General features: G+C 36.8%; 1 long non-coding RNA gene across 1 annotated transcript in view; it reads right to left on the bottom strand.

The window, feature by feature from the left end:
* Window positions 1-13,239, bottom strand: part of LOC136291509 (uncharacterized) — a 34,310-nt gene that overhangs the window by 16,694 nt on the left and 4,377 nt on the right. Inside the window, exon 2 of the long non-coding RNA XR_010721586.1 lies at window positions 10,541-10,619. This is a non-coding gene — a long non-coding RNA (uncharacterized lncRNA). The remainder of the gene's footprint in view (window positions 1-10,540; window positions 10,620-13,239) is intronic.

Consider the following 13,239-nt stretch of genomic DNA (forward strand, 5'->3'; position numbering starts at 1 on the left):
TTTTTTTTTTTTTTTTTTTTTTTTTTTTTCCTATTTTGCTGCTGGATACAGTATTGACTCAGGGCTGCAGTTTACAGCTCTTTAGCTTACTTTGCTATTGGGTGTAAACAACAACAAGGTAGCAATATGCATTACCATAATAATTACTCTGGTGTTTGGTAAGACAACAGGAAGTAATCAACCACTTTTGCATTGATGTAATGTTGTACAAAGCACTGGAGATATAACTGTAATTTGGCACACGCTAAATTGCCCAAAAATGCAGTTCTGACATGCATCTGCTTCCACTGAAAATAAACAAATAGGAAATAGGCACAGAAAAGGAGTGTGTACTTGCCTTGCTAAAGAGTCTAAGTAAATAACTGAGCAGAAAAAAAATAGTGAAGCTAAAGCAAAGGACAGAAGCTGTTCTAGTTAATTGATGCGTTTTTTCCCATTACAGCAAAAGCACAGCTGTTGAAAGGAGTAACTCTGAAAGCAAAAATAAAATTGCATTGGACTACTCTGCTGTTGTTGAATATGCAGAAAGCTGACAGCCTCAAATAGTGTTACCAAGGTAAAGTCATGTTCCACTCTCTGGAGGTCAAGGAATAGTGAACCTGTTCCTTAGCTTCTCCATTAAAGTTTTTTAATTTTTAAGATTTATAGACCCTTGTGTTTTGCCATATATGTAAAATGTAAGTTTGTAACTCCCACTCACCCCTCAAAAAACACTGATTTGAAAGAAAGTTGATTCCATAACAACCTAGAATGCTGTCCCACCTTCTTCATGCAGTTGTTCATAGCTGCAAAGAAGGACTCCACATCCGCAAGACTGTGGGCTTCCATTACCATTTTGGTGGTATTAAGGCCTTATGACCCCTAAAGTTAGTGCTGTGTGTTCAAGTGTATCCTTATCTTTATGATCTAGAGCTGCCAGGACAGGCTTGATGAAGGATAATGAATATCAGAAGCAATCAAAAGCAATTTTAAAATTTTTTTTTTAAAAAAAATCATCTTTCTACTCTGGCCTTCATCAGTCATTCATAACCACTGCAGCTACTTCCAGTTTTCTGCTTTACAGCAGCCCAGCCCAGAAAGACATGTCTTGTGTCTTGATATAACAGGAGGCCCTGCAGGTGAAATCAAGGCACAGTGGGACCAAAAGTGCTTACTGATGTGCCATCTTCCAGCTCAGAAAAAGTATTTCTTTCTTTCATGACAATTGCATTCGCTCACAATACAAAGGATTGTAGCCCTTTCTGAACACCAATTTCTACTAAACAATGTTCCTTCATCATTTATGCTTTGGGCCCTTTTCTGCCTCAGGCAAACCAGGAAATGAGATTTCTTATTTCTCTTTTACTAATTTGTTCCTTGTTAACATTTTAAAACAGAGAAAACATATTTTCCTCAAGCTTTCATTAAGTAAACATTTTTTTCAACTCAGGTCTCCCTGCATGTTAGGGGGGTTTTTTTCTCCATTTTTTATTGATTTTTTGCTTTATTTCATTTTGCTTTACAGTATTTTTTTTCCTCTTTAAGTTTATATTACTCTGGTATTTTCTCAGCATATTTTCCCATCTAATTAATCTCCCTCTTTCCCTGTACCATTTGCTTTCAGACTCCTCTCTGCCCCTGTTACCCTTCCACATCAATCACCTCTTCCCTTCTGTATTTTTGTCAATTCCCGTCAGGAGCCTGCAGACAATCCCCCACACATCCCCATAACCACCAACAACCTCTCAAGCTCTTGTCTCTTCCCCACATGCACACACCCACGTGCACATCCACACAACCCACACAATGATTTTTCACAAGCAGTCACTGTTATTTCAACAGAACAACTGACCTTCCCCACAGAGACTCTCCACCATGTGCATCTTTCTTCCCTAGAACAATAAAGATGGGCATGTAGAGAAGAAAATCAAATGTTTTGTTCTTTTTCTAGAAAGGCAAAATCATTAGCTCTATTTTTCAGCTTCATTTGCTAGTCGGTGTTGGACTAAGGGCATACACGTTAGTTACAACTGGATAATTAGGAACAAGAAATATATTGTCTGATTATGTATCATTGCCTACTTATTGAGCATGAGTAGAGGGAAGACATTTTAGAGAACAGTAGGCTACCATGAAGGAGACAGAGGCAAGCCGCTCCTTCAAGAAAAGATTTCATACCTGACTTCCTGAGTTCATGTGTGTTTGCACTCTATTATCCCACCATTTGCACACCCTCACCCTGTACACCATTAAGGTTGGCACTTCTATCTCCAACACAAACAGGTTACAATCCAGCCATTTGAGACTGCTGCCTAGAAAACTAGCAGCAGCAACACTGCAGATGACTGCCTGGTTTTGTTCTGCAGTTCCCAGTACCACTACCATTTTAGAAAGACTTCCATGAAGAGGCAACTTTTGTTGGCCCACACAGGTGCCCTCGTTTTAGTCTGCATGATTAATTTGAGGTAAATAAGTTACTTGGGTATTTCTCTACATTGAGTTTTCCAGTCTCACGATAAACTGAGATGCATGCCTCCAATTGCCTTAGCAGCATCATTTATTTTGACAAAGTATAATGGAAGTTATTTTGATGAAAGTGAGCGAACCATGTTAAAACTGGAAAATTTGGTCTTAGCTATGACAGGTTTCATGTATGTCACAAAAGTAGAACAAAAATAACTGGGCATAGAAATAAGCCTATTTCTCCCCTTCCAAAATTTGGAGATGTCCAATTGATCTTCTAGCTTTAAAAAACCGTACAGAAGAAAAGTAAACTGTCAATTACAGTGTAATTTATCTCTGTCAACTCTAGACACGCCACGCAACACAACGAACAGCTGTGCAAGATAATTCCTTCATCCAAGAGTGCTAGGCCAATTAAGGAATCTTGTGGATAGATAAAGGAACTCTTTTTTCTTATAGTAGAACATTGTGCAATTATACGAAGTGTTCAAAAACTCCTATGTGTATGTTTTAGGGGACCAAAGAGAAACAATAAGTTTTTGGCACTACTTTAGCACAAAATACCAGTTTCTCTGTGTTTCTTTAGCTGTAATTTAACCTGTTCTTAAGGAGACATTTTCAATGAATAATTCCTTAACAGCAAGTCACACTACAGAAAAATGCTTTGTTGAATATATATTTAAAAAGTTTCTGATTTTATGTGAGTATAAAACAACACCGCAATTTCTATTCTAGAAAGCATTTGCCTCCTGCCCCTGAGGTACAAAATTTTAGTCAGTCTGTTTCCTAACCCACATTTGTAAAAGATGACTGGGGAATTCAGATGCCTGAATTTTAGTTCTTTGACCTGAAAGGGTCTGATTGTCAGAGACTCCTCTTAATCTTTTCACTGAAAAGCTGCCTTCTAGCAAAAGAGACAAAGAAAACTCCAAGGTTTGTGTAGATCGACTGTTTGATGCAGTCGACAGGATTTCTGAAAGAAAAGTGTGTTGAGCAGGTATTTCTGTTCTACAGCTGGAATAGAAAAAGAGCAAATATCCATGATGGTGATGCTGAGGAGCAGAAAGACCTACCTACTTGTTGCTAAAAGAAAAGCATTTTTAAACCAGCAGCTTGAAAATCTTTAGCCTAGAGCCTTAAACAAAGTAGCTTAGAAGACTGACGAACCACTAATGGTACTTTTTAACAAATCTTGCAAAATTATAAACCATCCAAAGACAGCCTTCGTCCTGCCAACACCATCCTAATATATTCAACTTACAAAACCATGGGGAATTATAGGCAGATCAGCCTGACAATTATCCCCTATAAATTAGTGGAACTAGTAGTATATAATGAAATTCTTGAAGATAAAGTAATTTTGAGTTAATTATCCAGATGACTGGAAGGAATGTAGCTGAGGTGCATAAAACAGAGTGGAAAAGAGAATGTGAAGAGAGATCAACTACTGACTCTGTCTTTCAGGTTAAGACTGGGAGGCATCAAATGAAACTAACAAGAAGAAAAGTCACCTAAAAAATTGAAGTGGTTCTTAACAATACTCTAGTAAAGTGAGATGACTTCTTAACTTAAGGATTTTTGTGGGTGGCATGTTTATATAGGTCCAAAAAAAGCACTAGGCAAGTTCTGGGGAAAAAAATAATCCAGGAAACTAAGATATGAAAAGGTATCCTTAGCTCTCTAAGCTTCAAATTGGTAAAAATGTCCAGAATATTCAAGAGGAAAAAAAAATGCTGTTTGTCTTAAGTATAAGATATTTGATTTTGTCCCAATCACATATTAATGAGCTAGAGGCATCTTTTCCATCATTCTCTAACAATCAATCACCTTGTGAAATACTTGTAATCTAAGAAAATTACAGACAACACCTAATACTTCAAAAATTACGGTGTGAACAGAAGGCAAAATACTCAGAAGTCTTCATAAATGAATGCTTAGCATGGCTGAAAAAAGGAAAATGCCTCTTTTCACATATGTGTGTAGATATATATATATTTAAACTGAAAACTCAGATTCTCACAGCCAGCATGGCCAGGACCTTTTTGAGAGCTGGAAAACATTTGGACTTGTATTTACAAAAACAGCTTTATATCTGCCCCAAAAGGGGAGCTGCCTCTGGCCTTGGAATTTGTGGATTGACGAGTCTTATTGTTCATCCTTTCCAGTCTGGGGCTTTAATAAGATGAAGGTTGACAGACTACCTCATATGCCTATGACACTTGCTATAAAAGACAAGAATTACTGTCAGTTTTCTGCACCACAGTTTAACACTGTCATCTTCTTGGGTAAAGCTTTTACATACGGATGCTGAAGTTTACCTGTGTGGAATGGAGGATTTGTTCTGGCTGAAGAACAAGAAATTGGCCAAAGCTAGAGCCAAGGTCTTTCGTCTTTTTTATTGAAAGAGATGAACTGCTGCAGCTAGGGGTTTTATTTTTAATTGTTGTATCTGATCTGGCCTTTACACATATTTACATCCTCTTTAGCTATACTTTACTGGGCAAAAAGGAATCCCAGTCTCCTAGGGTGAAGGAATAATCCTTATCCATATGCCAAACAGATGGAGGGTATTGGTCCAGGCACCCTTTATTCTGATTTCCACAAAAGAGAAAAGAGGGACATGTGAACCTGTCATATGAAACTGACAGATTTAGACAAAAGCAACCTTGGTGTCAGAAAGAAATTTCTCTGTAAAAAGTGTGTTCAATGGAGTGTTGGAACACAACTTGGAGGTTTAGCACCTCCGATGCAAACTGTGCTTACCTGCTAAAATCATCTACATAGACATGACCTAGCCACCCTCCTGCCACGACAGAGTGTCTTGGTGACACCAAAATCTCTGTGCTCTCTGCTGTCTCAATGTTATAAGGAACAAAATGTTTAGTCTAATTAAGATCTCCCTACTCTAGTAATATCAACTACAAAGGCCTGTGATATAAAAGAGACTAAATTAGGTAAAATAATGCCTTCTGATCTGAAACTCTATGAAAATTTTAAAAACTTTAGAAACTCCAGTTAGTAATGGTGTGTATCAGTAGCCTGTGTTCTGAGATGTGGTTCCCTGATTTCATTTTACTTCTGCAATGTCAGCCTTACTGAGTTTGATCTGTGGCAGCTTGTCTTTGATACTCTGGCCTTGTTCTCAACAGTGTCGGAGAAAATTTGTAAAAGACTCCAGATGAAATGACAGTAACACAGCTCATTTTCAATTAAATAATAATTCTAATTAAAAATTACCTTTTTTATTGTTCGTAGAGGATTGATCATAGCACAGTGTTTAGATTTGAAATCTTTATATAATAGCTTCAGGCCTCGTGGATAGCTGGGATTTTTTTTTTTTTTAGCTTTTCTTATAGCTCCTTCTGTGACAAATTAGAAAGTAGATGTTATCTGCTTACTTCAAGAACATTCACAGAAATGCAAAGCATTAGGTAGCCTTTACAGAAACACCCAGTGAAGCCTTTGCAACTGAATGCCTTTTAAATACCTGTCAGATGAATATTCAGTCACATGCAAATGTAAGGTCTCTGTTACTTTAGTAGATTGATTTGTTATTTGAGATCAAGGCATAGATCACACCAAAAGCATATCAAAACATCAGGCCTTTTATAATATTCTTGTACAGAATATATTGCAGGTAGTCTTGTTTGGTTTTTTATTCCTCTTGGCAGTTTGCTTTCTTTCTATAGGAAATTAAAATCTAAATTCCTTTTAGCTTTGTCACTCCATATGCTTTGATAAAGTGCTTCATCACTGAGGCTTTACAAATAACCTGAAAAGGAGGTTTTGATACTGTAATACCAGATCTATGCAGTATCCAGCATCTCAGAATTAGTTATATATTGCAGATAAATTTAGCTAAAAGATTTGGAAAGTCAAACAGATTGAAGATAACTCAGTATTTCACAAGTAGCTAACTGGCTCTGTAAGATGTTCAAGCCAGTGAGAGAATGGGAAGGACTGCTACCCTATTTCAGGGACTATTTCAAAGTAGGTTATTCACCAACTTCTTTAGGTGTATTTTAAGAAAAAAAAAATTTTGAATGTTACTCCTGAAACACTTTCAGAGAAAAAAAGAATAAATATACTGGGTGGAGGGCTTTAAACAAAGATCAAAAGGAAGTAATTACTGACCACTGAAAACTTGGTTAGTTGAGACGAAGCATGTAAAATTTTGCAAGTCTCTTGCTATACATGTCAGGATATTAATAAATCAGACAAATAAATCCAGATTGCCAGGTGTCCCAAACTTCAGCCAAAATTCCTCTGCTTCCAAAAAGACCTAGGGACTCCTTACCTTCCTTTTCTCACTCTTACTGCGTTCTTGCCTCCCCCTCTCCAAAAGGATGCACACAACAGTCCTATGCACTGGGCAGTTTTATCTTCCTAGTCTCCTCCAGATATTCTACAAAGTAATTCTTTCTATTAAAGAATTCTCTGGGAACAGCTGTTAGACGTGTTGTTTCCATTCAAAATTATGAGTGGGCAGGACACCAAACTGCTTAGCCTCTGTATAATCCCATTACACAACAGAGGATAAAAGTTTGTTGTGGGTTTTTTGGGTTTTTTTCTCCCTCCCAGAAGAAGAAAATCTCAGCTCAATTTTGTTATTCTTCAGTATTCTCTGTTCCACTGTTGCTGTAAGGGATTAAAAATCCCTCGGTAGCACTCCTTTTTTTGTCAGCTGTATCGCTTGGCACAGCAAAAGATGTCAGTTCTCCCTACAAACTCTACCTTATCTATGCTTAAACCACTACATCTACAAAACTACTTTCAAAAGTTGAAAATGCAATAGAGGCCAGCCAGGTTTATCTAGAGCAGGGTTTGGATGTTGACAGCAGTGCAGAGAATAGGATTGCAATGACCAAAGTTTCCCAAGTTTAAAGGAAGGGTACCTCCCTCACTAATATTTGGCTTGGCTATAGAATTTATTTGTAGGTTCCAGTGGTAGTGATAAAGTTAATCTTCTTTGTCACAAATCAGCCAAGGCTCTAAAGAAGCTCAACACCAGACCACACAATCCAAGTAAACTTTAGGTTTAGGTGCATAAGTTCCCAAAACTCTGCTATGACTAAGATGAGTATTATATATCTGCCTTTTTCCTTTTGAATCTGTGATGCTTTCTCTACAGGATCTTGTGCAAATGAATGCTCTTGCTGGAACTATTTGTTTCATTTAGGAAACTCTTTACATTTCCTTCCATGTTAAGAGGCTGGTATTCCAAAATTAACAAGCTGCAGAAGAGATGTGATTTGCAGCTGCAGTTATTTGTTAGCCAGGCAACAACCTCATCGATGATAATAAGCAAACAGGAACTAAAGATCAGGGAAAAAAACCCATGAGGAGTGAGGAGAAGAGTGACTTCTTGAAGAGCAATAAAAGAACTGAAGGGAAGCTTCATACTAGCAGCAGAAAAATATGAGGAATATTGGAGTATTTTGTTATTGCAACTTTTTATGTTTATCTATTTTATATAATAAATATGTGACGTATAGTTATACTGATATAATTCACATTTTATATTAAGTTTATGTATACATATTTATTATTTCACTACCACCAAAAAGAAGATACTAGAAATTTGTTTTATAACCTATAAAGGACATCTTCCCAATAGCAAAACGATCCTCAGAGATTCAAGATTTTATCAATTCTACTAACTAAGCAGCTCAGTGGCTGCTTAGTTTTATTTCAGTGACATGAGACATGGAGAATCATACAAAATGTGTCTGACAGGAAGAGTCTCTTTCCAGAAGTAAGGAATTTTACAGAGCATGCCATGTGCGATCATGACATTGATGAAAGGAAGCTCCCAATGAACCAGGACACAGCACTGGAAAAGTTTGATGGCCATTTCACCTTATATAGCTATCAAACATTATACATGTAATTTTTATCATGATCAATAAAACCAATTCCCAGTCCATTGCAGATGGACTCTATTTAATGGTCAGTTTCCTACTGTCATCATCTCTGTTGCTACTGTGTAAAATGTAATGATAATTCCATCACAGAGCATTGCTGCACGTAGATCAGATTATCCGGGTCTATGTAATTGTTATTACGGTGCCAATGATATTGGCGTAAGGCACCACTGATTTTAAATAAATCTCCAGATTGCTTAATTATAGTGTAAATAATGAGATGAGCTCTATTGGTCAGAGCATGGTGCTTATAAATGCCAAGGCTGCAGGTTTGATCCCTGTGTAGGCCATTCACTTAGGAGTTGGATTTGGTGGTCCCTGTGGGCCTCTTCCAGCTCAGAACATTCTGTGATTTTGTGAAACATGAACAGTTTTATGTACAGACCTGTTCTTCATATCTAAACAGATTCTCAACATAGCTTCTAATTCTGTGATTTATCAATTTTAATAAAGACTCAAACAAAAACTCTGTGTAAACCATATGTAGAGAATTAATCATAGGTTTATGCAGTTGTCCTAGACTGCATTATGGGAAAACAGAAAAGAAGAGAATGTTTACAAATGAAGGATTACATGTTGTGTAGTTCAGTCAATGATTAATATATATTTTAGTTGGAGCATATACAATGCAGAAAGAGTAGTAAGGTACTTCCCTTTTAATTGAAAGAGATTATTATACAGTTATGGGTCAGAAAATCATTTTACACCATTTTCGGGAGGTTTTTTTCTTTCTTTTCTTTCTTAGTCTGTCCATGTACCAGAGGATGTAACTTTTCAATTACACATGAGGCCAAGGGTTAAAAATTAACAAAGCCAGAACATAGAGTATTTTTACAGAGGTAATTTCAGGCAGATACTGTTGTTTTTTCTAAAACCTAGAAATTTCACATTAAATTGGATATCCAGTGTAATGTTTTAATGCTTGTTAAGTCAACAAAGGGATCTCTGAAGTAAATTTATGATACTAGGACTGGGAGAAGTCTAGCTGTAGCTTATAGAGCACAGAGAAATTTCTCAGGGTATCAAGTACAACTATAAAAACTGATCTATGAAATAAATAATTTTAGATAAAAGCTGTGTTGAAAGTCTTCATTAACGTTGCAAAGTCTAGTCATTGGCATTTAGGGAGGGTCTAAATCAGAGTTTAATACACAATTGTTTAACTGAAGATCACATTTTCCATAAACCCAAATTACGCATTTCTGAGACATATATCTGGAAATGCACTCTGATGAGATACTGGTACTATTTACTGGTTACACAGTAAATATTCAAGATTAATTACTTTCCTTGTGTCTTTCAAAATCTTCATTGTTTTTAATAGTGCCCATTTTGTTTAATGATGCACCAAAGTAATTATTAGTTAGCAATTCCTGCCTCATGAGCCTTGTATTTACAGCCTATTCCTCTCTGAATTTTGGCAATGCCAAGTCATGGTAATAGACCTGTCTGTTCTGAAGTCTAGACTTTTGATGTATTTCTTTTCATGTTAAATGTGGTTAAAGTTATTATATAGTTATGTGCTTCACCTTTGTATTCATTAGTACCCTTTTGTAACCATCTTGTACTCATATCTAAGAGTAGTTAAGTGCCACTACTTAATAGAGCACTCTCAACTCTCCTTCAGTGGAAGGTGTATGTAATCAAACTCCTGCCAATGACAGAGGTAAGCATGCATTTGTTGTGATATCTGGATTATTAGATTTAGTAATTCTTAAACACCTAGTTTCACATCAAAGTGAAGTATAACAATGCATTAATAGCAATATTGCTATTAGTTTTCAGGAAGACCTTTTCTTATAAGCTCCCTTATCTATATTCCTATTCTGGTCCTTCTATATCAGAGAACATTGATTAAAGTCCTCAAAACCACATCATTATGTCACTGCAACGCAAATTCTTCAACTTCTTTACATCTTGAAAATTATCCCAGCTGATAAGAAACAATACAACTCATCTAAAAAAGCCTGCTTAACAAAACTGAATCACTCCATTATTACAGACACCTTCACCTTCTGGCTCCTCATCTGCTCTGTCTCAACATTTGTTTAGAAATTCACTGGAGTGGAAACTAAAATTCATTATAACTATATACAGGATAGAGTCTTGATTAGATTAAAGATCTCTGGGTCTCTCACCAATGTAACCAGTTAAATAGAAGAAACGAGACCTACCTTGGGAGCACACTAACAGGTCATGCAGAAACTTCCCTACTGGTGTCAGAGTAGTTCAGGATCTCTTTAACACAGACATCTAGAATACAAAGATTTAGAGAGAAATTATGGCTTCACTGAAGCCCATGCTTTTTTTGGTTTTTTGCTATCCTATTTTGTAATAGTATAACTTACAGAACATCTGTGTATAAAATTATATTTAGAAAATGGCAATAATCTCTGTTCTGCAATGGTTTTATTATTGAATTTACACATAGTAAGACAGAAAGCTCTTGTTTTCATTCTTGGTTTTGTAAAGGAGCTATTTCTTTTTCCTTTCAAGCTTGTGAACCTGATAGCTGAGTGTCAGTTTTGTAAACTTGACAGATGTGTGCTGTTAAGGGAGGAGATCAAAGGGAAAGCTGGTGGGCCTCAAAGTTTTGGCTGTGACAGGATGAACCCATCACAGAGGCCTGAGCTGACAAGTGTTGCTGCCAGGGCACAGCTGCTTGCTTAGGGATGGCGAGCCAGGAGCTGGGGGGACCTCTGTGCTGGCTGTGTTCTCACCAACAGGGCAGCACTCCCAGTCTGAGTATGGCAGGCAGAGCACAGTGCTGGTGACAGGGCCCCCCATCAGCCCTAGACATGGCAGTGAACCAAGCTCAAATAAATTCCTGTCAGGAGCAGTTGATGGGGGAAGAGACAGGGCCAGGCAAAGGTCCCCACCTCAGGCAAGCACTGAGCAGTTCCCAGGTGAGGTTTGTCGAAGAGCCCATTAGTGCTCATCAGTGAAACCAGGCCCCACAAAGAGGTGTTTGCTTTTAATTCTCTTCTCTAGTTTCTTTCTTCCTTCCTTTTTCTACCAGCTGCCAACCTAACAAGGTGAGCACAGGTTGCCTCATTCCTTCTGTGCATGGCATCTTACTTATGCATCTATGAATAACACTTAAGATGATAAAATGCTGAAAGTCTTCTTCACAGTTAAGGGAAAAACAATTAAATGCTCTACTGCATATGCTGAGTTCTCAAGTGGCCCCCTAACTATGTTTTCTTAAACAGAGCTCCACCTGTCTGAATCTACAAATCAGCACATAAGAGACCCTTTTTGCATCTATATCTTTAGACTTTTACACATACAATTCTGAAAACAAAATGATAGTTTACTTGCACAGTTGCACGCCACAGAGGAAAATTCTGGCTAGCACTAAAAAAATGGGAAGTTTTGTTCAGTGGAGATGGGATTTCGTATTTACTTTTTCACTGTTCTAATGGGTTTATCCATGAATGTTGCGGATGCTTTTGGAAGGAGCAACATCTCCCTTGGAAGCTGAAATAAAATGCAGAACCGGAACAGAAACTTTTGCATTACAAAGAAGGTTCTTGAGACCAAGTTGGTTGCAGAGAAATACAGCAGGGACTCTTTCCTTTTTCTTTAAACTAGCTTAATACAATGCTTTTGAGAATAATTTCTTTTTTACTTACACTCCATGTATTTGTCAGTCAAATTTGCCAGTTATTAACCATTCATTTGCTATTCTGTAACTTACTATGTTAATTCATTTTACAAGAGAGCATGGAGGGATTCTTCCTTCTCTGTTCAAATAAGGCATAAACCTTTATGCTAACCTCCACAAGTCATGCTGAACTTGTCAGGAATATTTATCAGTTGACCTAAAAATGTATCTACAAAATTATCAGTTAGGAATATTCTTCATTAGCTTACTTTTTTTTTTTTTTCTGTTTTATCAGCATGTATTGATATGGAATTTGTGACCCAACCAGTTTACCTTGCAGAGTTAATCAGGTCAAAATAAAATTAGTAGAAGTTGGTGAGATATTTTCATTGATTTATCAGTTCTAATGACAGCACACTGGGTGAAAAGGTTTAAAGAATGCCACATAATCATAATGAAACAATCTTGCCTCAACACATGATAGCCCACTGGATTGAAAAGTGGCACAGAAAATCCATTTAACCTTATCATCATGTTATTAGAAGCATTTGGAAAAGCAGATAGTTATTGAATTTATCAGTAAGGAAAAATATAAATGAATATAATGTTCTTAGCATGTCAATGTGAAAATAAAGTATTGGTTGGTTTTGTCTCACTAAAACCAATATACACTACTGAAGTTGGAGGGAAGCCAAAATGTGACATAGTGCTTTTCAGTGACATTTAAGAGCTTATTGGCTAAAAGAAAGCTTCTTCTAAAAGAAACTGCATACTTTGCCACATATATCCCATTAACTTTCAATGGGCTTTTTGGAAAATTAGGTCACTAAGTTACCACTATAAGCAGTATTAATGTAATACTTTCCGATGTTTTCCTATGTCTTAACCCCAACACTTCAATGCCTAAAGGTGCATTTATAAATCATCAGTTTCTTGATTTTCCACTCTAAAATTTAATTGAAGCTCAGACTGACCCCAGCACTTCCAAAATATAGCATGTGCTTACTTAGAACTCTGTATCCCAAAAGAAAGCTTAAAACATGCACACCAAATAGAGAACATTGGCTTCATTCTCCTAATTTAATAGTTTGTTGTCACCAAATATTTAAATAATTTCTCTTTGATTTTGCCAACATACCAACTGTTGAACAAAACACTGGGAAGCAGAATGTGCACACTATTAGCACTTTGGATCCAAGCAGATTTTAGGCCAAAGGAGGACACAAATATAATTGAAATCAAAATTGTTCATTTCGTTCCTCTCAT

This window comes from Chamaea fasciata, unplaced genomic scaffold (assembly GCF_029207755.1).
Source record: "Chamaea fasciata isolate MVZ Bird 193981 ecotype frontalis unplaced genomic scaffold, bChaFas1.0.hap1 SCAF_6, whole genome shotgun sequence".
Taxonomy (NCBI): domain Eukaryota; kingdom Metazoa; phylum Chordata; class Aves; order Passeriformes; family Sylviidae; genus Chamaea; species Chamaea fasciata.